Source organism: Lepidochelys olivacea (assembly GCF_965140295.1).
Source record: "Lepidochelys olivacea isolate rLepOli2 genome assembly, chromosome: 2".
NCBI classification, from domain to species: Eukaryota; Metazoa; Chordata; order Testudines; family Cheloniidae; genus Lepidochelys; species Lepidochelys olivacea.
The window spans coordinates 47957007-47980145 of record NC_140412.1 but is presented as its reverse complement, the minus strand read 5'-3'; positions in this window follow the sequence as shown (position 1 = coordinate 47980145).

The following is a 23139-nucleotide window of genomic DNA, read 5'->3' as shown; positions in this document are numbered from 1 at the left end:
CTGAATGTAGGTTAAGTTAAACACGTGGAACTTTATTAAACCCTGTGCACTGCTCCGAACATATGGCTGAGTTGCTTCCAGTCTAACTCCGCACATTTCTTGTTCCCTGGGTGTCCCCTCAATAACAATCTCTCCCAGGAATGTGGACCCTCTGACTTGAGTTGCATTAATCATGGCACACTCTGGGGACTTCTTTACCACGCACTAAAACTCCACGCACATTTTGGTCTTGTCCTGCAAGTGATTTACACATCTGCTTGACTTTAAGCATGTAAGTGTCCCATTAACTTCTGTGGGCCCACTCAGATGCTTAAAGTTAAGCATGTGCATAAGTGCTTGCACAACTGGGACTTTAATTTTAGTATGCCTCTCTGAGAAGAGTATTCAGGTAAAAGAGATGCACAGATTTCAATGTGAATTCAATGGGGAATAAACTTGGACCAGAGTCTCTATGACTGATGCTCCCTTCACTTTAAGGATAAAATGACATCATGCATAACTCAGGCATTTTCTAAAGGTGGGGCCTGTCCTCACACTTGAGGTAATACCTACTCATCTCCTCCTTTTATGTTATGATCTCATTTCCTTCCACAACCTGATGAAGCCACCTTGGAGCACTTGTATTATACACACAGATTCAGATTCTGCCCATACTAGGTCTCCTTTGTGTCACTCTGGCTACACAAAGGGAAATTAAAGCTATCCCAAAGGGACATGTGAGGATTTCCCTTGTGTAAGGGAGTCTTCAGGCCGGAATCTTCTCTCCTGGTATAGGCATACTAGGGGTGTTGTAAGGGTTGCTCTACTGAACCTCAACTGGTGGAATAATCATGAAGGCTCTTCTAACTAGCACTAGTTAGAGCAATCCTGAGGCTGCTGTAACTTACACAGGGTCCAAATCAGTCCCCAGAGGCTACTATGATGGGTGTCGAGGGCTGAGGCAGAAAAATGGCTTTCTGCAAATATTTCTCGCTAATTCCTCACCTAGGCACTCTGAGCTCTACTCAGGCACTTCTGAGGAGCTGTCCTAGTGTATTTGCTCTCGCTAATGTACTTTACCACCTTTGTGTTTCTAGTTAAAGATGATAACATTTTGCACTTACTGCCTTTCACTTAAGGATGTCAAAGTGCTTTACAAAGAGGAGTACTATTATCCAAATGTTACAAATGGGGAACACGAGGGAGAGAGACCAGCCTCTCCATTTTATTGATATTGAAGGCACCCAGCACCTTGCAGGATAATGCCCTAAGAGTTTGATCCCGCATTGCATGGAAGGAAGACTTGCATGGTAAGTTGGCACATTGTCGGCAACCTCACAATGAGTAACCCCATCAATCTAACGGAGCCTCAATAAATAAGTGTGGTTATGACCCAGTCATTGATATACATAAACCAGTACATATATGCATCCATCACCTTGAGCCTGAAAACCCTTACTGTTGGTTGTCCTTATCAGAGTAGTACCCATGACTTCAGTGTTACTCCCTGGATCTGTTTAAAGGTTATTCAAGGGTTTTCATCATGTTTTATTATTTCATAGTTCCTTGTTAACTTTTTCCTTCTTGAGAATTTTATTGAGGCCTTATTGTAAACAACAAGCTGGATCAGCAAGAAGGGGCCCTCAGGTAGTGGCTGTCTGGAAAGCTCCTGCCTTTATTTAGCCCTATCCTAAGGGCTGCAGGTCTGTTCTCTTCCCCAATCTGCCAACAAGTGAGCTCATCTGCTCCCCTTCCAGCTGAGTATGACTTGCTTCTTACTGATCTGCTCCTCATCCAGCCTGTGTATGATTTGCAGGTATAGCAGGGTGGGGCTGGCTGAACTCAGGGTAGCTCCTTAATCCCTTGTTGTCCAGTGTGGGGTTTGTATGCCCCATCACACACACCTACAAACTTTGAGAAGGTTTCACTAGGGAATCAGTATGGTGCTACTTTAAGTTATTTTATCACCTGATCCTGTGGTGTTATATGTTGGGATAATACATTACTTGAAATGTGAGAGGATACCTTTATTTGTCTTCTGAAACTTGATTTCTCTTTCTTTTTAATGTCTGATTCTATAAAGACAGCTGCCTCCCCTTTCATCCCCCCCAATGTTAGCACATAATGGGGAAGGACAGATAAATTGCACAGCCATGTGACAGCTTGTAGAGTGATTTAACACATTCATGTATTCCCCACCTTTGACTGTCTCACTGGACCTGTGCCCACTAATCCATGTCCCGAAGATTTACTCTAACTTTCCAAACCTCTAAACAGCTGCAATCAGACACAGGATTGGAAACGGGAAAATTATATGATTGGGAAAGAGATTTTAGCCTTGCACATCTAGAGGTTTTAGAGAAGTACTAATGTTTTAGCTAGAGGGACACTGCTTTAGGTCATTTTAAAATGTTTTTGTGGTTTCATCCAAGCCACTACAGAATCAGGCTCATGGTAACAAGGGTGGCTTATCAATATCTCCCACTCCTCTTTCCTGTGTCTCAGTAGCAGCTGTTGCATAAAGCACTCCCTCTGTGACTAACAGATTAGACTGTTGTGCTGTCCCTTGAGAAAAGGGCAGTGGTGTGAAAAAGAGTATATGCTAGCCATCAGAGTCTAGGCTCTCTCCCTAATCTTTGACCACTAGGTAGTGGTTTATTCAAGAGGTACAATGTAAAGCGGTTTTAGGGCTGCTCTAAATTATGCCAGGTGCAATAGTCCCCAGTGTTGCTCAAGTTTATCTGAACCCAAAGCTGTGGTAACTAACCTCCGTTTTTCAGGTGATGTCAGGAAATAAATCAAAGTGGGGGACACGGCACCTCTATCTGATAAATGATTGGTACACACAAGAGTGCTTCGACCCCAAAATCCTTGTTTTTATTGAGTACAAAGCACACATCAAAACTAGCAATAATCTTGAAGCACCCCAAAAATAATTACTTGAAGTTTGAAGTGGTGTCAAGTGATTCAACAGTAGGGTTTCTGTGGCAAGCCTTTCTCCTAGCCACTGGGGAGTGTGATGCCAGACTCCTTGCTAGTACAAAATCCAAACCACTCTCCCAAGCTTCTCCAAATGCACATAATAAGTGAACTCTTTTATATTTAACTCAAAACAAAGCACTCATAATAACTTCTAATAGGCTAGAGTTTCTGTAGCAACAGCAAAGATAATAATTTCCACTTATCAACAAAGCAGCTTCCAAAAAAAAAAAAAAAAAAAGAGAGAGAGAGAGAGAAAAAAACCTTATAGCCACAGGCACCCAGACCAAGGTCAATTTTTCACATTCCCTCCTCCCCCAATGAATCTGTCCTTGTTATTAACACACTTCAGCTGCTTTTGTCTGTCTAAGCAAGGCCAGATTTTTTGACTCTGTGGTGTTCTCACTTCAAGATGCACATATTATATCAAATCCAGTTCTCTCATAACACCAAGGGCTTCTGTTCCAGAAGTCCAAGACTGCCAAACAGCAGGGCACTTTCAGCCACACCCCCTTTCTCCCATCCATGCCCCTTGTACCAGGGCCAGAAGAGAGGGGTAGAACAGAGCTGACTTTGATGGCCCTTCATCACTCATTTTTCTATGCTGAGGGAATCATTTACTAGCTTGTTAAACCTGCTTTCCACTTGTTGGCTGCCAAAGCAGCACAAAGCAAGTGGAACGGGGGCCAGGATCTGGCTCTGCATCTTCCTCAAGAGGCCAAATGAGTCAGCTGTACAAAATCCCCATCCTCAGCAGAACCATGAAGGATTAATCCCAAAGATGAGCCCTCCATGTGGCCAGGCTACAGTGACATCCAGTTGGTCATTAGGCCAATCCATGGTGCTTTAATATTTATTTGTGAAACAAAGGATTTCCTCAAAATAAACTTATCAGAGCTGTTGAAAGGTCTCCGCTTTCTGCATTATCTGCTCACCTGCTAGGAAATGACAATTTTACACACTGGAATCCTTAGGCCAGACAGATTAGTGGCCTTTCCATTAGCAAAGTATCAGTGAGTAGCAAACAACCATTTTCCCCTTTGAAAGCTGTATTGTGAAAATAGTGTACATCTTACTGTACAGAATAAACAGATTAGTACCCCGTGTAACTGATGTTTTTGTACAGCCTGGGCATTGACATAATAAGCTTATGAAGCTTTGGCCAGGCCAGTTATAGTTCCAGGAACACAGCAAGAGATTGATGAAAGTGAGTTTTCTACCATTTGTGGTCGGGTTATGCTTGGGATAGTTCATATATCTGCAAGAGCAGCAATAAATATGCCATTGAGGGAACAGGTTTGCATGAAGAGAAAAAAGGAGAAGCCAATCAGACTAGAGCCACAGGTCATGCCTCTCAGTAAGGATACATGGAAGACAGCTCAGTCTAAGTCTTCCATAAGAAAATATCTATAAGGGAAAGCTGGTACTGCGGGATGCTTCCTCAGTGGAGGATTCAGGATTAAAACATTAATTGATTGTAATATTTATTCAGTTAACTCTGGTATAGATATTTTGGCAGAAATTCGGTCTAGATTAGTGAGGCAATAGTAAAATATATATTTGGCTGGCAATGACTGACTCCAAATTGCTCTGTTGTAGTAATGAGACTGCGAGTAAGGGCAACATTCAGTCATGGCATAAATGGGTGCAATTCCATTGCCTTCAATAGAATTGTGCCTGTTTATCCCAGCTGTGAATCTGGCCAGAAAAGAGGCATGTAGAGAAAAGGAGGCCTCCTTCCCCAAACCTTTGGCTAGCACTGCAGAGCTACCCCCCCCACACAAAATTACACTTAGCTGTACATGTGCCACTTCTGAGACATCTGCAGTACATGTCTTGTGCCAGTTCCTAGGGTGGGTTGGCACAGAGCTCCCTTAAGATCTGAACTACCAGCACAAATAGCCACCAGTAGCAGTTGTTAAACATGAGACATTTATGTCAAGTGAGAAAGCACAACAAATATTGTTGGGAGAGACCGCTCCTGTTTAATGTTTTGTTATCTCAAGCATCTAGCTGGAGCAGAGAAAGGCTTGCTACTGCCTATGAACATTTACCATTATAACAAAGAATTCACAAAGCCCTGGTTATTACAAGGCAAGCTTTCCATATTTTAGGTCAGGAAAAAGGTCTAATTGGAAACATGAAGGAATGTGACATAATTAAAGTGAAAGGGTAATATTCTGCTATCAATTACACCAATGTAAATTTGGAGAAACTTCAGTGGTTGAATTGATGAATGCCAGATTTGCACTGGTGTAACTGAGAACAGAATTTGCCCCTTTTCTTTGGCTATGAGGATTTCTACCACAGTGGAGCGTTGTGTACTTGCTGTGATGCTATAATGAGTAGTAGATATAATGATGCATTTTCCTGATCTTATATTGCATTTAGAAACAGTGTTTAATCCATCCCCTCTCTAGACTGGGGCTATATCTTGTTTTTTTTACTGATATATTCAGTGGCAAATATAGTCTATAATGATGGTTAATTATACTTTTAAAGTATTAGTATTATTGTATTTGTTATATTGCAGGGTTTGTTGGGACAGTCCAATCCTGCTTCTCATTAAATAACCATGAAGCAGCATGGGATTAGGTAGTAATGCAGACAGACTAAGCAGCTGTCATATATCACTATTATATCCACTGGCATTGTCTTGTATAAAATGCATTATAATAAAATAATTCTAATAACATCACTCTTTCCTTTGGTAGGAGCATCTTTTTACTTCACTTCCTGGTAAAGGAATCTTTCTGAACCAATGTCATTACTGTAAGGATTCACTGGCTTTAGACCCTTTTTTTTCTAAATGATTGCTCTTCACAATTACATTTATATCCTGAAGACTCGGTATATTTAAGCCACACTCCCCTTTTGACTTGCTTAATGTAATTTCTGATGGCCTAAATAACTTTACAAACAATAAGTATTCATCTATGTTATTTAGACTTTAATATTCACACCTACAGCTCTGATTAGCTCTACCCATGTATGACTTTTTGTAACAGTTTTTCATTTCACCAAGACTAATTTTGGTCCCATTTTCTGGATTTCATTGTTGAGCTCCTCCGTCAGCCCTTAGGGAGCATGTGCATTGTGTGTGAGCAATAGCATGCTGTATGCCATTGTGAAGCAGATGTATCTCTTTTGTTAGTCTAATAATTCCACAAAGTCTTCTTGATATAACTAAATCATGGGCAGATTTGGAAACAATTATTTCCTTGTCATATATCCCATATACTATTGTGTACATATACACACATTTACTATTAAGATATTAAATATAATACTAAACCACACGCATTTTATTCTTTACCACTCATCTATGGGCATCTAATTTCAGAGAATTTTTCAGTTGATCTCACACTTCTAAAGCATTGTCAGACAAAATAGTAAGTTACAATAGCTCATCGTGTCTAAGTGCATTTATTAAATGAAGAAAGTAACTGTTAAAAATCCAAAGCCAAATCCTTTATGTTCTCTTCATTGATATGAATCAGTCATTGCAGAGAAATACAACTGCGCACTGCTTTTTCATGGAGTTTATAGCATCCAGAGAAAGTTAATTCTATCTATATTTTTCTAGATTGAATAATTGTCATAGAATCATAGGAATGTTGGGCTGGAAGGGATTTTGATAGGTCATATAGTCCATCCTCCCATCCTGAGGCGTGAGAAAGTTTACCTAGACAATCTCTGATAGGTGTTGTCTAGGTCTAAAAACTGTACAATCATGGGGATTTCCCAACCTCCCTTTGTAACCTGTTCCAGCAATAAAGTATCCTTATAGTTAGAAAGTTTTTCCTAATATCTAACCCAAGTCTCCCTTGTGACAGCTTAAGCCCATTACTTCTACTTTCATTGGACATGGAAAACAATTGATCCTCTTTATAACATCCCTTATAACATCCCATGTTTGAAGACTTATCAGGTCCTCGCTCCATCTTCTTTTCTCAAGACTCAACATGCCTATGACCTTTTGTCATAGGTCAGGTTTTCTAAACCTTTTATCGTTTTTGTTGCTCTCCTCTGAACTCTCTCCCACTTGTCCACATCTTTCCTAAACTATGGCACTCAGAAATGGACACAGGACTCAAGCTGAGGCCTCACCAATGCTGAATAGAGCAGGGAAGTTACCTCCTGTGTCTTACATACAATGCTTCTGTTGATATATACCAGAAATATATTTGCCTTTTTTGCAACCACATCATATTGTTGGCTCATATTCCATTAGTGATCCACTATAACACACAGATCTTTTTTTCTGCAGTATTAATGCCCAGGCAATTATTCTGCTTCTAAGTGTAGTACTTTGCACTTGTCTTTATTAAATTTCATCTTGTGATTTCAGACGAATTTTCCAATTTATGTAGGTCCTTGTGAATGCTAATTCTGCCCTCCAAAATGCCCTCCAAAATGCTAGCAACCCTTCCCATCTTGGTGTTCTCAACTTCATTATCCAAGTCACTAATAGTCACTGGACCCAGGACAGAACCCTGCAGATATGTCCTTCCAGCTGGATAGTGAAGAATTGATAAGCACTCTTTAAGCATGTTTTTTTCATCTAGACCCACGTTTAAGATTTTGAGCTGATTCCTCCACTGATATCCTCTTGTTGCTCCTATGACCCTATTGTCATTTTCTGTATCCCTCCCACCACTTAGTTTTCTGTTAAGGTTGCTTTTTTTTTATAGGTCACCTGTGGGCTTTTGTCACCTGCCCCCTTTGAACCTAATTTAAAGCCATTCTCACTTGAGTGACGAGTCTGTGTCTAAAGATGCTCTTCCCCTTCATCTGGTAGATTCCATCTCTTCCCAGCAATCCTCCTTCCTGGAACAGCATCCCATGTTAGAGGAAGCCAAAGCCCTCCCATCAACATTATCTGCAAGCCATGCATTCATCTCAAGGATGTGTCTGTCCCTCCCTCGGTCCTTACCCTTAACAGGTAGGATGAATGGAAATACTACTGCATTTTTGCCAAAAGACAGCATGGATCAGGCAATTAGAGGACTCTGCCTGATCCCCAGACAGCAGAATGAATGCACCATTCTCTAAAGCCCCATGGACACAATGTAAACCAGGAGCTACCATGCCCAGGCCAGAATATGGAGCCAACCACCAGTAGCAGAGATGGAGTCTGTGATGCTGGACCAGCTAGCGAACACAATGGCAGGGGATTGGGAGGGGAGATGCATTGACAAGGAGGGACTGCACCAAGAGGAAGGAAGGCTGGTCCAGTGATAGGACACTAATCTGAGATTCAGGAGATCCAGGTTTAATTCGTGGTTCTGCCACAAATGTCGTGTGTGACCTTGGCCAACGCATTTAATCTCTGTTCTTTTAACAGAGGGTTTTGTATGTAATGTCCTGAGTTTTTTAAATGAAGTAAACTGAAAAAAAACCTCCAGAAACTCCATTTGGCATCATTTTAACATGCAGTGTTGGAATCTGCTCAGTCCTGGGATGGAGCATGCCAAGTGCAGATGAAATCTTCAGGGAATTTATCAGCTAACCTATAAGCCATCTCTGAGTATGTGAGAACTGTGATTTTTCAAAGTCTTATAATTTGGCCAAATTTGGGCAGTTTTTTTTTACAGGGATGGCAAAGGCACACCCCTGATACACAGGGTATTCTTCTGCCTTATTTAAGTCTCCTTTAAAGCATGGAGGTGCCAAAGCTGTTCAAAGAAAAAGCTGACTTTTTTTTTAACAAGTATGACAATGTATTTTTCAACATACAGTTCTGAGAAATGGCTGAACCATTATGGCTAAAATTTTCCAAAACAATTTAGCCTGAGGTAGACACCTAGCATGGAAATTTTCAGCCCAAACAGTTAAAGTCTGGCAAAGTTTTAAGCAATTGAAAACACCCGTAATTAAGAGGGTCCACTGTGTCAGCGACTGCATGTCTTAACACCTGGGGCACAGGGCTCTTAGAAGTGAGTCAATTCCAGCCTGCCACCCACTGACCTGTTAACAGTGGTCAGAATAGAAGCTGAACTCTGACAGAGGACTCCAGTCCTGGGCTCTGATTGGTGGAATGCTGGGGGGTAGGGTTTCCAATTTTGATTGGATGTATTCCTGGAGATTATCACATGACATAATCTTTAATTTAAGATTAAGCTTTAATTTAATGGAGACTCCAGGCCAATCCTGGAGGGTTGGCAACCCTAGCTGGGGGGTCCTGACTGGCTCCCAGCATCTATTTAAACCAAGCATAGAAACAGGAAGTTATCCATGTAGCTGAGTTCTTCCTGCTTTGGACTGTGTCCCCTGCAATATCTGCTCCTGTTATATGCTGATGATCTCCTGATAATCTACCCTATCTGCCTCCTGACATCTGACTCTTGGTTTTGTGCTCTGGTTTGTCTCAGACTCTGACTTCTTGGTATCTCATCCAGCCTGACTCCTGACTCCTGCACTGACCACTAGGTCAGACCACCCATGTTCCAGTCGTGACACGCTGTGACTCATTTCATTTGAAAAGGGATCCTGGAAATGCAGCCATATGGATACAATTGCTTAATGTACATAATTACATTAGAAGAAACTTGTCACTGAGATTGTGTGTTATAGCAAGAGGAATAATAAATAATATCTGAAAAAAGATTTGCTGAAGAAATTCCGAAGGCTGCCCTGTCATTTTTGTTAAAATATTTATAGTGAGAACAGGTTCAATGTTACCAGAAGAATCCATCATTTAACCATGAAGAAAAATGCATCAGGATTAAACAGCGGTGGCAGGAGAACAATGTAACACCATGTGGCCATCTTCAATGTGACTGACAGAGTTAAGTATGAATTACCCACAAGCTTTTTACCTCAGCAATTAAAGGAATTTTCTTAAACAAGAAATCAACCTCCTAAAAAGCTGTCATCATTAAAGGGAGTTTGAGTACTAGCTCGCACTCCCTAGAAGTGCCCCATGCAGCTGGCATAATATATAACCTCTGACAGCTAAATTCCTGTCAAGGTTCCTTCCCCACTCTGAACTCTAGGGTACAGATGTGGGGATCTGCACGAAAGACCCCCTAAGCTTATTCTTACCAGCTTAGGTTAAAAGCTGCCACCACCAAAGTGTTATACAAAGAACAGGGGAAGTGCCCACTTGGAAATGTCTCCCCCACAAAATATCCCCCCAAGCACTACACCCCCTATCCTGGTGAAGGCTTGATAAAAATCCTCACTAATTTGCATAGGTGAACACAGACCTAAACCCTTGGATCTTAAGAACAATGAAAAAGCAATCAGGTTCTTAAAAGAAGAATTTTAATAAAAGAAAAAGTAAAAGAATTACCTCTGTAAAATCAGGATGGTAAATACCTTACAGGGTAACCAGATTCAAAACATAGAGAATCCCTCTAGGCAAAACCTTAAGTTACAAAAAGACACAAAAACAGGAATATACATTCCATCCAGCACAGCTTATTTTATCAGCCATTTAAACAAAAGAAAATGTAATGCATTTCTAACTAGATTGCTTACAAACTCTTTACAGGAGTTCTGACCTGCATTCTTGCTCTGGTCCCGGCAAAAGCATCACACAGACAGAGAGAACCTTTGTCCCCTCCCCGCCCCAGCTTTGAAAGTATCTTGTCTCCTCATTGGTCATTTTGGTCAGGTGCCAGCGAGGTTGTCTTAGCTTCTTAACCCTTTACAGGTGAAAGGGATTTTCCCTCTGGCCAGGAGGGATTTAAAGGTGTTTACCCTTCCCTTTATATTTATGACAACTCCTACCACTTGCCTTCTCAACATGGATATGTTCTGAACTGAAAGTGGGGATGTGAAAGGTGGGTGTACGGTGCCTTATAACCAGACTCCTCTGGGCAGGTGGGGCTTGGTAGACATGGTAGGCAGTCCATCTCAGAGAAGAGACTCCAATTTCTAGCCAAGAACATCAGATATGCCCAGCTGTTTGTAAAAGTTGTGCCAATCACACATGCACTATAAGTTTGTCTTCAGGGAGTTTACCAGTATAATGCTAGGGCATCCCATGGAAGCAACAAATGACCACTTCATGTGACAGCTATGGAAAGCAGGAAGAGGCTACCACATTCTGGGCATATGTAGCTAAAGAAGTGAGCCAAAGAGCTACATTTGGCTTCTCTGAAAGTGGGAACAGTGACTGGGAAATCAAGAGAAGTAGCCAAGATGTTGAAAAGAAGGAGAGTGCATGTTGTGTGTATACAAGAAACAAAATGGAAGGGGTCAAAATACATGAATACCAGGGAGGGTTACAAAATAATGCTCAGTAGCAAGTAGGAACAGAGAAGGAATTACCACAGCAGAAATATTATAGGATAAGGTAGTAGACATCCAAAGAAAGAATGACCAGCTAATGACAGTTAGGATAGGACTTGGCAGATTACAAATATTTAATGTTTGAGGATAAATGCTCCTGGTTGGTTGTATGATTGATGAATAGGTGGAATTCCAGATAGTGCTAGACCGAGTGATAAGTGAAGTACCACAAGCTGAGTACTTGATTGTCAGACGGGATCTCAATGGGCAGGTGGGAAAACACAGTGAGGGCCACAAAGATTGTTATGGAGGATTAGGCTTTGGAACCACAAATGAAGCTGGTGAGGATATCTTAGCTTCCTTAGAGTTAGCCAGAGCCCATGGCCTAATTGTTGTCAATACGTACTTTATAAAGGAGGAGCACTTCATTACACACAAGAGTGATATCTACAGGTCTTGGATCTATTGCTTTCTAACTAGAGTAAGAGATCTAAAAAACATGAGAGGCTAAAGTGATCCCAGGAGAGCAGATTGCAGAGGAACAGAGATTGCTTGTAGTAGATTTCTGTCTGAAAAGACTAGTGGAAGACAAAATATGAGTTGTGCAACAAAGGATAAAAGCAGGGGAGGCTCCTGGTGGAGAAGTTAGTCTTAGATTTAAGGATGAAGTACTACAGAGGTTGGGGAATGACCAAATTGACCATGACGATACCAATAAGATTTTTGGGAAAATATCCAAACATTTTATAAAAAGTGCATAAGCTGCCCATGGCCAAATGAAAGGAGGGACATTTCATGGCAAGGAGATGTGGTTACAGTCCAGTGATGTGCAGTAGGCAGTAAAGAAGAAGGAAAGGTTTAAGCAATGGCAGAAAGAAAGAATGTTGGACAGTTAGAGGAATACAAGCTGGAAAAGAAAGTGGAAAAAAGAACAGTTGCAGGAGTTAAGGGTCAGGCATTTCAAGCCCTATACACTGCACTACTAACAAAGGAAGGGGGAAACGGATATATAGATTAGACAAGACTAGGAAAAAGAAGCATAAGAGGAGCTGTGAAATGTGCCAAAGATAGAAATGGCAGTGTGGAGGTGGAAGACCCTGAAAAAAATTAAGGGGTGGCAGTGGTTTTATTGGAAACTGCTCATTGAAGAGAATGTGAAGAAACTGTTGAGGGAAGTATGTGTAAGCAACAACCTCATAAAACCTGCCACCATGGTGGAGACTCAGACAGCACTGAAGAGGATTAAATAGGAGAAGGCAGTGGGACATGACAGTGTCCCAGTTGAGGCATTTAAAAGCATTAGTATATGAAGGAGTGGTGATGATGAACTTTTTCAACTTAACCCTCTGAACTGGAAAAATGTCAAATGAATGGAGGAGGAACACATTTCTTCCTATCTTTAAACAAAACAGAGAAATGCAAAGATGTAGTACTTACTGACCCATCAAGTTCATGAGTCACATGGGGAGAACGGCTCAAAAGAATTATCAAGAAAAGACTTTGGGAGGAGCTAGGTCATCAAGTAAACAAAAACGAATTCAAGTTTATGCCACAATGGATGCAGTGTTAGCAGCTTGTATATTGCAGGAGAAGTACAGGGAGAAACAAGGAATTGCATATAGTGTTTGTGGATTTAGAGAAGACTTATGACAGAATTAGTAGAGAATTGTTCTTGTGATGCCTATGGTCACACAATCTGCCAGAGACATATGTTCAAACTACCAAGGACATGTACAAGGGGTAACACAACTGTAGTGAGAAGCAGCTGTGGCTACAGTGAGTCATTCACTGTGAGGGTAGGTCTACATCAAGGATCAGCCTTAAGCCCATTCCTAGTGGTGACTGTAATGGACACCTTGACGCAGGAGATTAGAGGAGAGGCTTCAGAGCTTGCTTTTGCTGATGTCATTATGTTGTGCTGAGAAAAAGAAATACAGATTGGAAAGGGACCTAGAACTATGGATGGCTGCATTAGAATAAGATTGCTTATGAATCAGCTGACCAAAGATGGAATACATGCAATGTTCCATTGAGAGGGACAACGAGCAGCCAGATGGCACAGAGTTACTGTCTGTGCAACAATTTAAATACCTGGATTCAGTGTTGAGCTATGACAGCAATGTGAATGTGGATGGTAGGAACTGCATGAAGAACACTTGGTGTAAATGGAGGGAGTTTACACAAATTCTCTACGATGAGAATATGCCAAGGAGACTAAGGAGAAAAGTCTATAAGATCATGTTCAGGCTAGCCATGATTTATGGGTTGAAATGCTAGCCAATGAGGAAGGGAAAAGACCAACACCTTCATGCCACCAAAATGAGAATGCTCCAGCAGATGTTGGGTGAGATGAGAACTGAGGCTACGCAATGGAATGGTATGAGCCATAATGCAGGTAGCCCCTATCCCAGAAAAACTGAGGGAGTATCAACTGAGATGGTTGGGTCATGTGAGACAACAAGATATGGAATATGCTGGCCAGAGAGTACGAGAACTAGCAGTCATGGGACAAAGATCATGAGGAAGACTTAGACAAAGGTGGTCTGAGACCCTGAAGGAGGACATGAAAAAAGATACATTTGACAAGAACAGTTGGAGATGCAGAAAAGCTGCCAACCCTGATTGATGGGACAAGAGGAAGATGAAGAAGAATTTTCTTAATCAAGTGGTGTTGATATTTTTAATTCCTCCCTTAAATAACATTAATTGGGAGTCCTCTTTCCAGCAGTAGAAGGGTAATTTTTGTGTGTGTTCAACTGCTGAGAAAAGAAGGGCTCGACCATGCTCAATAAATCCACAAGCATGAGGGATTCACCCCGTGAGAAATGTGCCTAAACGATGTGAAGCACGGGGGGTAAGTCTTCTCTTTGGCATCATTCTGACTTACCATCACCCCCATCCCTGGAATAGCTAATGGTACTGAGAGTTCTGGGATCTGTGACTTGGGTCCTGCCCACCTGTCTGAAGAATCCAAACTCGCAAGTAGAGCTGTGCAAATTTTTTCCAGCCAAAATGATTTTTTCGGTTAAAAAAAAATGCAGTTTTGGTGACATCAAAACATTTAGCAAATTCACGACAAATTCACCAAATGTTTTTGGCTAAAAAAAACGAAAAAAAAAATCCCCCCAAAATTCAAAATGTATTATTTTGCAATTGTCTAAAGGAAACTTTTTGATTATCAATGACTGTTTCAAAATTTCCTTCAATTTTATTTTAAAGAAATCTTTTAAAAAATGCAACATTTCATTTTGGGTCAAGCAAAGTGTTTTGTTCAACCAAAAATGAACTTCTCCCCAATATATTGATTTTCTGGAAATTTTTAAAAACTTCCTTTTTGGCAAAAAAGGAACTTTTTTTCCCCCAACATTGCCAATGACCTCAAAAATCCATTATTTGCACAGCTCTACTCACAGGCCTGATCCTTCTTGAATGCTCAGAACACTTTCTGTTCACTAGTTTAATTGCACTGACTGTGATGAAGTCAACAACATTTCACATACTCACGCGCCCCTTTTGTTGCGCTAAGTATTTGCATGTGGGTGCCATCGACAGCTTTGGCACAGTTTGAAAACCCCATCTTCTCAGATCCAGCTAGAGAGTCTCTTGTAATGCACAGAACCCTGGGATACTGCCTCCTGAAATGTTTGTGCTATTGTCACATAACAAAAGCGGCAGTGTGGATGTGGGTATACATGTGTATATAATGTTATATCCATCTCCAGCACAGCCAAAGTGGAGGTTCTGAGGGCACGGAGAACACGAGCAAGCATGTACATGGTCAACTATTTAAGTATTTAGACAAAGCCTTAGACTGTCATATTCAAAACAATCAGATTATGGATGAATTTGCACATGAAAAATTCATGCTAAGACTTTTCTTTTAAATATTACATTTTATTGATTTTTAAATATTACAAAAAGACATACAATTATATAGCACACAGAAAACAATTTTAAATGGTTCAATAAATGTAGGAGACTTATGGGGAATGACAGTTCACAGACCTTACTTAGTTCATAGTTTATGGAAAAAGAAAAATGAAAATGCTCTTAGTTCGACAGTTCTAAACCAGAGCAGGGCAAATAGTGCAAACTATTCTGTGAATCTTTAGTTGAATTTTTAAATACATTTACTTCAAACTACATTTATGTCACTTTTCTTTTTCTTTTTTAAGCGTTTGTGAGAATGAATTTTACTTTCAAAAATGTTTGTGAAACGTGAATTTCAAAGTCACATGCGTGAGTACAATCTGAAAGCAATTTCTACATTTGCATGTGTGAATATTTGCACCAGAACTGCTCATAGCTGCTGGAACTAGGGGTGCTACTGCACCCCCTCACTTGAAGTGGTTTCCATTATATCCAGGGTTTACAATTTGGTTCAATGGCTCTCAGCACCCCCACTATAAAAATTGTTCCAGCACCTCTGAAACTGCTTGAATGCTTACCAGACAGGAAATAAAACCCATACCATATGATTTATCTGACTAAATCAATTAATGGCACTCCAGTATAAATATCAAATATGCTACAAGAACAGTTTGTGATCAAAGGTAAAAGCAAGTTTAAAAAAAGTTATTTAATTCTAACAAATAAATTTGAGGGAACTGAAATCTGCTTGCAAATATTCCATGAGCAGAAAGTATGAATTAACTGAATAAATTATGAATTGCAGCTCATTCACTCAGCTATATTGTAAACACTACTCATTAGTGCTCTTGCATGGAGCCCTTTTGCACCATATTTGAACAAAGTAAATTAAAAGAGTGGTTGTTACGTTAGTCAGCATCTAGTACATGAAGTCCCAAGGAAGAACAATCGTAAAAGCTATTTTAAGGAAGGATCTTTCATGTAATTTCAGATAAAATTTCCACTGCACAGTACTGGTCCCACAAGTCAACACCATATATAGCAGGTGGCAGCTCTGTGCCACTTTTGAAAGACCAGTCTGCCAAAGATCTATGATCAGACCAATAGGGTATTAGATTCTGCAGTTGCTATAAACAGTATTAAAAAAAACCCCACAAAATCTGTAGAAATCCCCAAATCTAAGAAACCTAGGAAGATACAGACAATTATTATTTATATGGAAGATCCAGATCTTTCAATGGGATCCATGTGCTAGATCCTGTGTCTGTGGGTGTCAGTGGGGCATCAGGGGGACACAAGGGGACCTCATATGGATGCAGGTGCAGGATCAGTGACTATAGTGCTCTCTTGATCAAAATAACAAAACCAAAGTTTTGGTCTTGGAATAGTACATGAAAGTAGCAAATAATGCACGCATGGGCACACACGCACACAGTGAAGGAGTTTTACTCACCGCTAGTGCCTGCTTATGGTCAAAGATGGCACAACAACTCTTTTTCTGTCAAGTAACTCCTGCCAGTGGAAGGGACACCTCTGCAGTGGTCTGTTTCTTCCTGCAACTTGGCCCACCAGCCGGATCGCTTTAAAGTTTCTCCCCTTCCAGGGTACTCCAGGAATAAAAAGCAAAGGGAATTAATGCAAAAAACCTGAACTAATAGGAAAAAAGAAGGGAATGATTCTCTCTCAAGGTGCATCATAATCTGGCCTCCCTTCTCTCAAGGAGGGGTCATCAGGGAGCAGCCACCTGGGAAGCTCCTACCTTCAGTCAGTCCTTTCCTCAGGGGCTGAAGGTCTGTTCTCTTCCCTGATCTGCCAATAAGTGAGCCACTCAGCTGCTCCCCTTTTAAGCTCCTCCTCCAGCCCGTGCACACCTTGCTGCTGTGGCAGGGTGGGGCTGCCTGAGCCCAGAGCAGCTCCATAGCCCTGTGCAATGTAAGGCTTGTATACAGTGATGAGCTGACAAAATCTTAACGGGTTCCCTCCTCACCCCACAAGGGGGTCGTTGCCCACCCCTGCCCCCCGCGACTCCTGCCCCATCCAACCTCCCTGTGTTCCTTGACATCCCCCCCGGACTCCTGCCTCATCCACCCCCCTCCCCTGTCCCCTGACTGCCCCCAGAACCGGGCAGGAAGGTCTCGTGGGCCACCATAGTGGGTGCTCACCCCTCCCCTAAGAGCCAGAGGCACATACCGGGGGGCGAGGTGGGGAGTCCCGGAGGTGCTTACCTGGGGCAGCTCCCAGGAAGCATCCGGCAGGTTCCTCTGGCTCCTAGAGGTGGGGGAGCGTAGCTGGGGGGGGAGCAGGGGGAGTGGCAGCTCCCGCACTGATCACATCAAAAGTGGCGCCTTAGGCGCCGACTCCCTTGGTGCTCCGGGGCTGGAGCATCCATGGGGAAAATTTGTTGGGTGCAGAGCACCCACCGGCAGCTCCCCGCCCTGCCCCAGCTCACCTCACCTCCGCTCCGCCTCCTCCCCTGAACACACCGCCCCGCTCTGCTTCTCCGCCGCCCCATCCCGCGGCTTCCCGCTCAGGCTGAGGGTGGCGGAGGTGAGCTGGGGGGAGGAGCAGTTCCCCTGCGCACATCTGCCCCCCCACCCACCTGGGTTACGTGCTGCGGCACGGGAGGCCCTCCTCACACCCCCCCGCCCCAGCTCACCTCCGCCTCCCTGGGCCTGAGCGGGAAGCCGCGGCCTGCTTCTCAACCTGCCCCAGCTTTCCGTGCGAACAGCTGATTCATGGGAAGCCTGGAGGGGCGGAGAAGCAGAGCGGGGTGGTGCATTCAGGGGAGGAGGCGGCGGTGGAGTGGAGGTGAACTGGGGCTGAGGGTGGGGCGGGAAGCTGCCAGTGGGTGCTTTGTACCCACCAAATTTTCCCCTTGGGTGCGCCACTTTTGGCTGGTTAAATTTAGAAGCCCTTTTAGAACTGGTTGTCCCTCGCGGAACAAAATTTAAATTTAACAACTGGTTCTAGAGAACCGGTGCGAACCGGCTCCAGCTCACCACTGCTTGTATACCCCATCACAACACACACACTGATCTGTGTCCAAGACTGAATCTCAAGGCAATGATTCTGAAACAACTTCTGAGACTGCTGATTTTCTTTCTCGAACAAATATCTCTGCTTCTCCAGGAGTATGCAAAACAAATGTCTTGAGCCCATAAACACTCTAAACTTTGCTGGATAGAACACAGTGATGATCCTGCATCCCATACTGGAAAAGCCATGGTATCTCTTTATTAAAAATGTAAAATAATCAGGACAAATCCCAGTTTTAAAATTAGCAATACCCACTGCAATTTTTTAGGTTTTAGACAAGTTTAAGATTTCTGAAAGAGAGCTATTATCCAAAATACATGGATAATCTATTACTTATCTGCTGCTGATGTGATCCAGTTGGGAGACATGGTCCTTTAGAAGATGTGGATCTTCTTGCATCAAATTCTGCTCCTGCTACACCCACTGTCAGGGAGGTTGAAAGCTCCAGAAACTCAAACAGCAGCTCCTCCTGTTCCCATTTTAGACTCCCTCAAGCTCTTCCTTTCTTCAGACCATGTTCTGCCTCAGAGAGCATACCTAATCTCTTGCTGAGCTGGATGATGTGAATATTTCAACTTTGCTTTGCTTCCCTGGTAGGAATAGAAACATGTCAAAAAGACCTGTGTCATGAATTGGAAGCCAAAGCAAACCAAGATCCTGGTAACTAAGCTTTTTCTATTGGCACTTAAGCTGTTATAGTCAGGTTCCCATGCACATGGGAAACATGATGGAGTCTGCATTTATTTATGCCTCCTCTGGACATTATGGAGGTGCTGAGTAGAGACACCACAGTTAAGGCAGTGTTCCACAATGACCTTAAAAATGGGGCATAAATTGTTTTTCTCTATAAGCAGGTGGCCAATTAGTAGGAAATTTCCCACAGAGTTGTTTTTTAAGCTCTCTGAATTTTCTCTGTAGCTTTTGGTTGGTTTCTCTTCATAAATTTTTAATAGGAAAGTCTTTGAATGTAGGCTGTGGCCGAAAACTGTCAATAGGAATCCCTGTTCCTTGTTGACCAATAAATCTTTTAAAAGAGTCTCTCACACAAAACTTGGCAAAGAGATGACTCTTTAGTAGATCTGGTGAAATGGATAATAGCTATAAAAATGCAGTGTTGGATTTAGGCTAATTTTTAGCCATTTTCTGGTGGTAGCGGAAAAGCTAATCACTGTTCACCCAAACCAGATTGATGGTGAGCAGGCACACACAATCCTGATTGACTGGGCTGGGTGTACACCAGAAAGATTGATGGGGGTTGCCCACCTTCCATCACTCCCTTTAACTGACCTTCTGTACACAATCCTTTCTGAAAATGGTAAACGGGTTATGTGCAGGCAGGTGAAAGGGGTGCAGAGTTAAAGCTGCAGTGATTGATCTATGGTGTATGATGGCTTTGGTGATGTGTATGTGGGTGGAGCAGCAGAAGTATGTACTGTTAGGTGGCTTAACTTTTCATTTCCTTGTGTTTGTGGGTTTGTATCAGACACTGTGTCTGTAGCAATCCTCACTACTTCACAACAAAGTTTTTTGTCTATTAATATATAGAGAAAAATAGTTTTAATTTATCAAATAAATATTAAAGATGGGAGTAAGCCAAACACCCATGTCTGGACTTTGCAGCTCAGATCCATTTCTAATAAATATGTTTCTATATGATTACAAGGGTGTACAAGAAAAGGTCTATATTTATTTGTAATTGATTTTGTTCTTGGTTGGGGAAATTCAACTTGTTATATGTCCAAGCTCTCTAGCTTTTGTTGTGGCATCATGTTCAAAAATCACCTAAGAGGAAAAGAACTTGCTACTCACTGAGGGTATGTCTACACTGCAATTAGACACCCATGGCTGGCCTGTGCCAGCTGACCTGTGCTCACAGCGCTCGGGCTGTTTAATTCAGTGTAGACGTTCAGGCTCAGGGTGAAGCGTGGGCTCTAGGACCCGGCAAGGTGGGATGGACACAGAACCTGGGCTTCAGTCCAAGCCTGAATAACTTCATTGCAATTAAACAGCCCCTTACCCTGAGACCCAACAGCCCAAGTCAGCTGGCATGGGCCAGTTGAAGGTTTTTAATTGCAGTGTAGACATACCTTGAAAGTCCAATTATAAGCTTTTGATGCAAGGATCATCACCAGACCTCATCTGATAGAATTTTAATGGCAAAGTGAACAATGAAAAGGTGGAAAAATGTATCTATGCTTCCCTCAGATAAACAGAAAGAGAATTACCTGTTGCAGAAATCAAAGGCAATCTGTTGTAATGACAGAGAACAGAAATGATGTTGACTTTTTTATAGCAAAGAACGAGGATGCCTAAAGTAATAACCACTGTCTACTACATTTCAAATTTTACACTCTTTCTATACTGTATTTATGAATCTGAAAAATATGGTGGTTATCAATTTACAAGAATCATTTTCAGTGTAAATGACTGCATTTCATGCTTTATATCATTCAGCAGAGAACTGAAAATTGAATTTTCCCTATATCACATGTGGGAATGCTTGTCCTATGTCACCAGACTGTGCGGTTTGATTTACTGGGAAAGGATACACTATGTCAGGATTTAATGCAGAACAGTTTTATCCTTAGAAATCTCAGGTCATATACATCCATAGTGGAAGTGGTAGCATTATTATATTAAACACCAAAAGACCTTGCACCTGTGTATAGATGGGCCTTCAGTGGGACTCCACGTGGTTGGAGGGATTGTTCTACACAGCTATGGTTGCAGGGTCAGGGCCTAAGGTTGGAAGAGCTTAGAAGGTAGAACTTACTGGCTTTGTTGCATTTTATTTTTAGTGAAAATGCATCTTAACTCCCTCTTATCACTGGAGATGTAGAAGGGGTGATGTAGGCTGAAAATGTAACACAGTGCATAAAAGGGGCTGTGAGCTGGGTTTGGGCCCTTATACTCATGTGCTGGTGAAAGCACGCCAAAAGATTACGTGGAGCTATCTAAGTTAAACCACCCCAACTGCTATTCTAAAAATGGTTTATTGGTCAGGTGTAGAGTTGGTTGGAAAATGGCAGGTATTTTCAGTGAAAAATTTTGACAAAAAACGATTATTTTTTGTTGTTTTTAAAAACAAAATTTAGCTTTCTTCTAAAAAAAGAACAATTTAAAAAAAATTAATTGAAACACTGAGAAGTTTTGGAAAAAAAGGCCATTTTTAATTGAAAAAAAAAATTCAACCAGCTCTAGTCAGCAGTTAGTATACCGATCCTACTGACCACTTCCCTATGCTGATAGCTGCTAGATTATTTCCTTGTATGTTATAGGGCAGATAGGCCCTTCATTGGCAGTGAGAGGGTTAATGAAAAGTTGTGGTCCCAACTGCGCCTGCCAAGAAGGTGAGGCACAGAGAGGGGAGTTAAAAGGAGAAGACCCAGCCTAGTTCAGAGCTGATCAGGAATGAGAATGGAGCTCTGCTTCTCTTGATGGGAGAAAAATCTGGATGCAGCCCAGAGATGGAAATCGCTTTCTGGTCAGATGAGCCTGCTAGAAGGGATGATCAGACACTGGGGGATCAGTGAAAGCAGTCAGTCTGGAGACAAGCCCTGAACAGAAGGGTGGGATCCCACTGAAGGTTTGTTGGGTGATCCTGTTTTGAGTTGTGGGTTGTTGTTTTTTCCTGATTCCTTTAGATCTTAACATCCCAGAAAGGGTAGGACTGAAATGTGTTTTGGCCAAAGCCCCGCAATCTCAGACCTCAGAGAGACCGTGACCTACCTGAGGAGACCCACAGCTGGGTGAGTTGTCCCCTGATGTGTCACAAGGGAGTGCTGAAGAGGCAACCCAGTCACATTGCAGAAAACTCTGCTATGAACTGTTAAAGCACAGGTATTTGGTAAGTTAGTACTTTTTCAGTAGCAAGCGCATACAATAAATGTACCCGTTTATATTGAGGAATACGACTTTCTTTAAAGTGTCTCATTTATCCCCACAAGAAGTGAGGTGACTGCACAGTAGAGTTTGCTCTTTCTGGAGCATCTAACGTGTGCCTCTCCTTGTTAGCACGGAGGCGAGGAAAGGTAGAGAAGGAGTGCAGTGGGGCAATAATGAAGAACCAGAAGATAGTGCCTACTTGGTTGGCCTAATGGAAGAATAAAGCTGGGGATACTGTTGCAAAGTCAGAAGAAGGAACCATAGACCTTAGAAAAAGTGGACAAACTTTAGAGAAGGTTCCAAACTTTTGGACATTTATCTGAATCAAACTTTCATATATTTTGATGTTTGTGTGATTTTAGTCTTGTCCGTGATTCAAACAGAAGGACCTGAATCTGAGGGTGGACATGGGACCTTAGACCCTGATCGACTGTTGAAATTGAACAGAAGAAGCATACCTCTGGGTCACAGTGAAAGCAAGTACAAACCCAGTGGCGCCCACAGCTGTACACAGGAGGCATACCACTGGCAGTGGTATAGAGAAGCAGCACTGGGTGCCCCACTGCCCACTCAAGTTTGGCCACACCAGCCATCTGTTTTGACAGAGGGGCTGTGGGGGCTAAAATTAAGTGAGTGGCATTGCAAGCCCTGTGCACCAGGTCACAATGCCACTCCCTCAGTTTTGGTGCTGCCATCCCTCCAGCATGATGGAAGGACTGTGGGGCCAAACCTGAGTAGGCACACTGAGCTGTGGGAAGGCCAAGGCTGCTTCTCCTTACTGCTGCTGTGGGACTGGCTCCAGCACCAGGGTTCACTGCTGGGGGCCTGTGTGGTCTCACTTCATTTCCAGCAGCCCATATCCCCTGTCAGAGATGGGGAATGGCACAGGCCCGTCACGAGAAATCTAGGGCCCCACTCCCTCCTAGATGCCACTGATGTTTTTGGGACATCCCTGAGCTCAGGGCTTTGGTATAATATCCCCACACCCCCTCTCACCAGCTCTGCCAGGGCGAGTGTGACATGAACTTGTTGCTTGAGACGCTGGAGCTAGCGAACAGGAGCAGCTAACTGGGGATTTTTGCGAGGGAGTTCCCCAGGTGAAGGAGCAGCAATTACGTGACCCTTGGGATAAGTTTGTTTTGTGTGTGC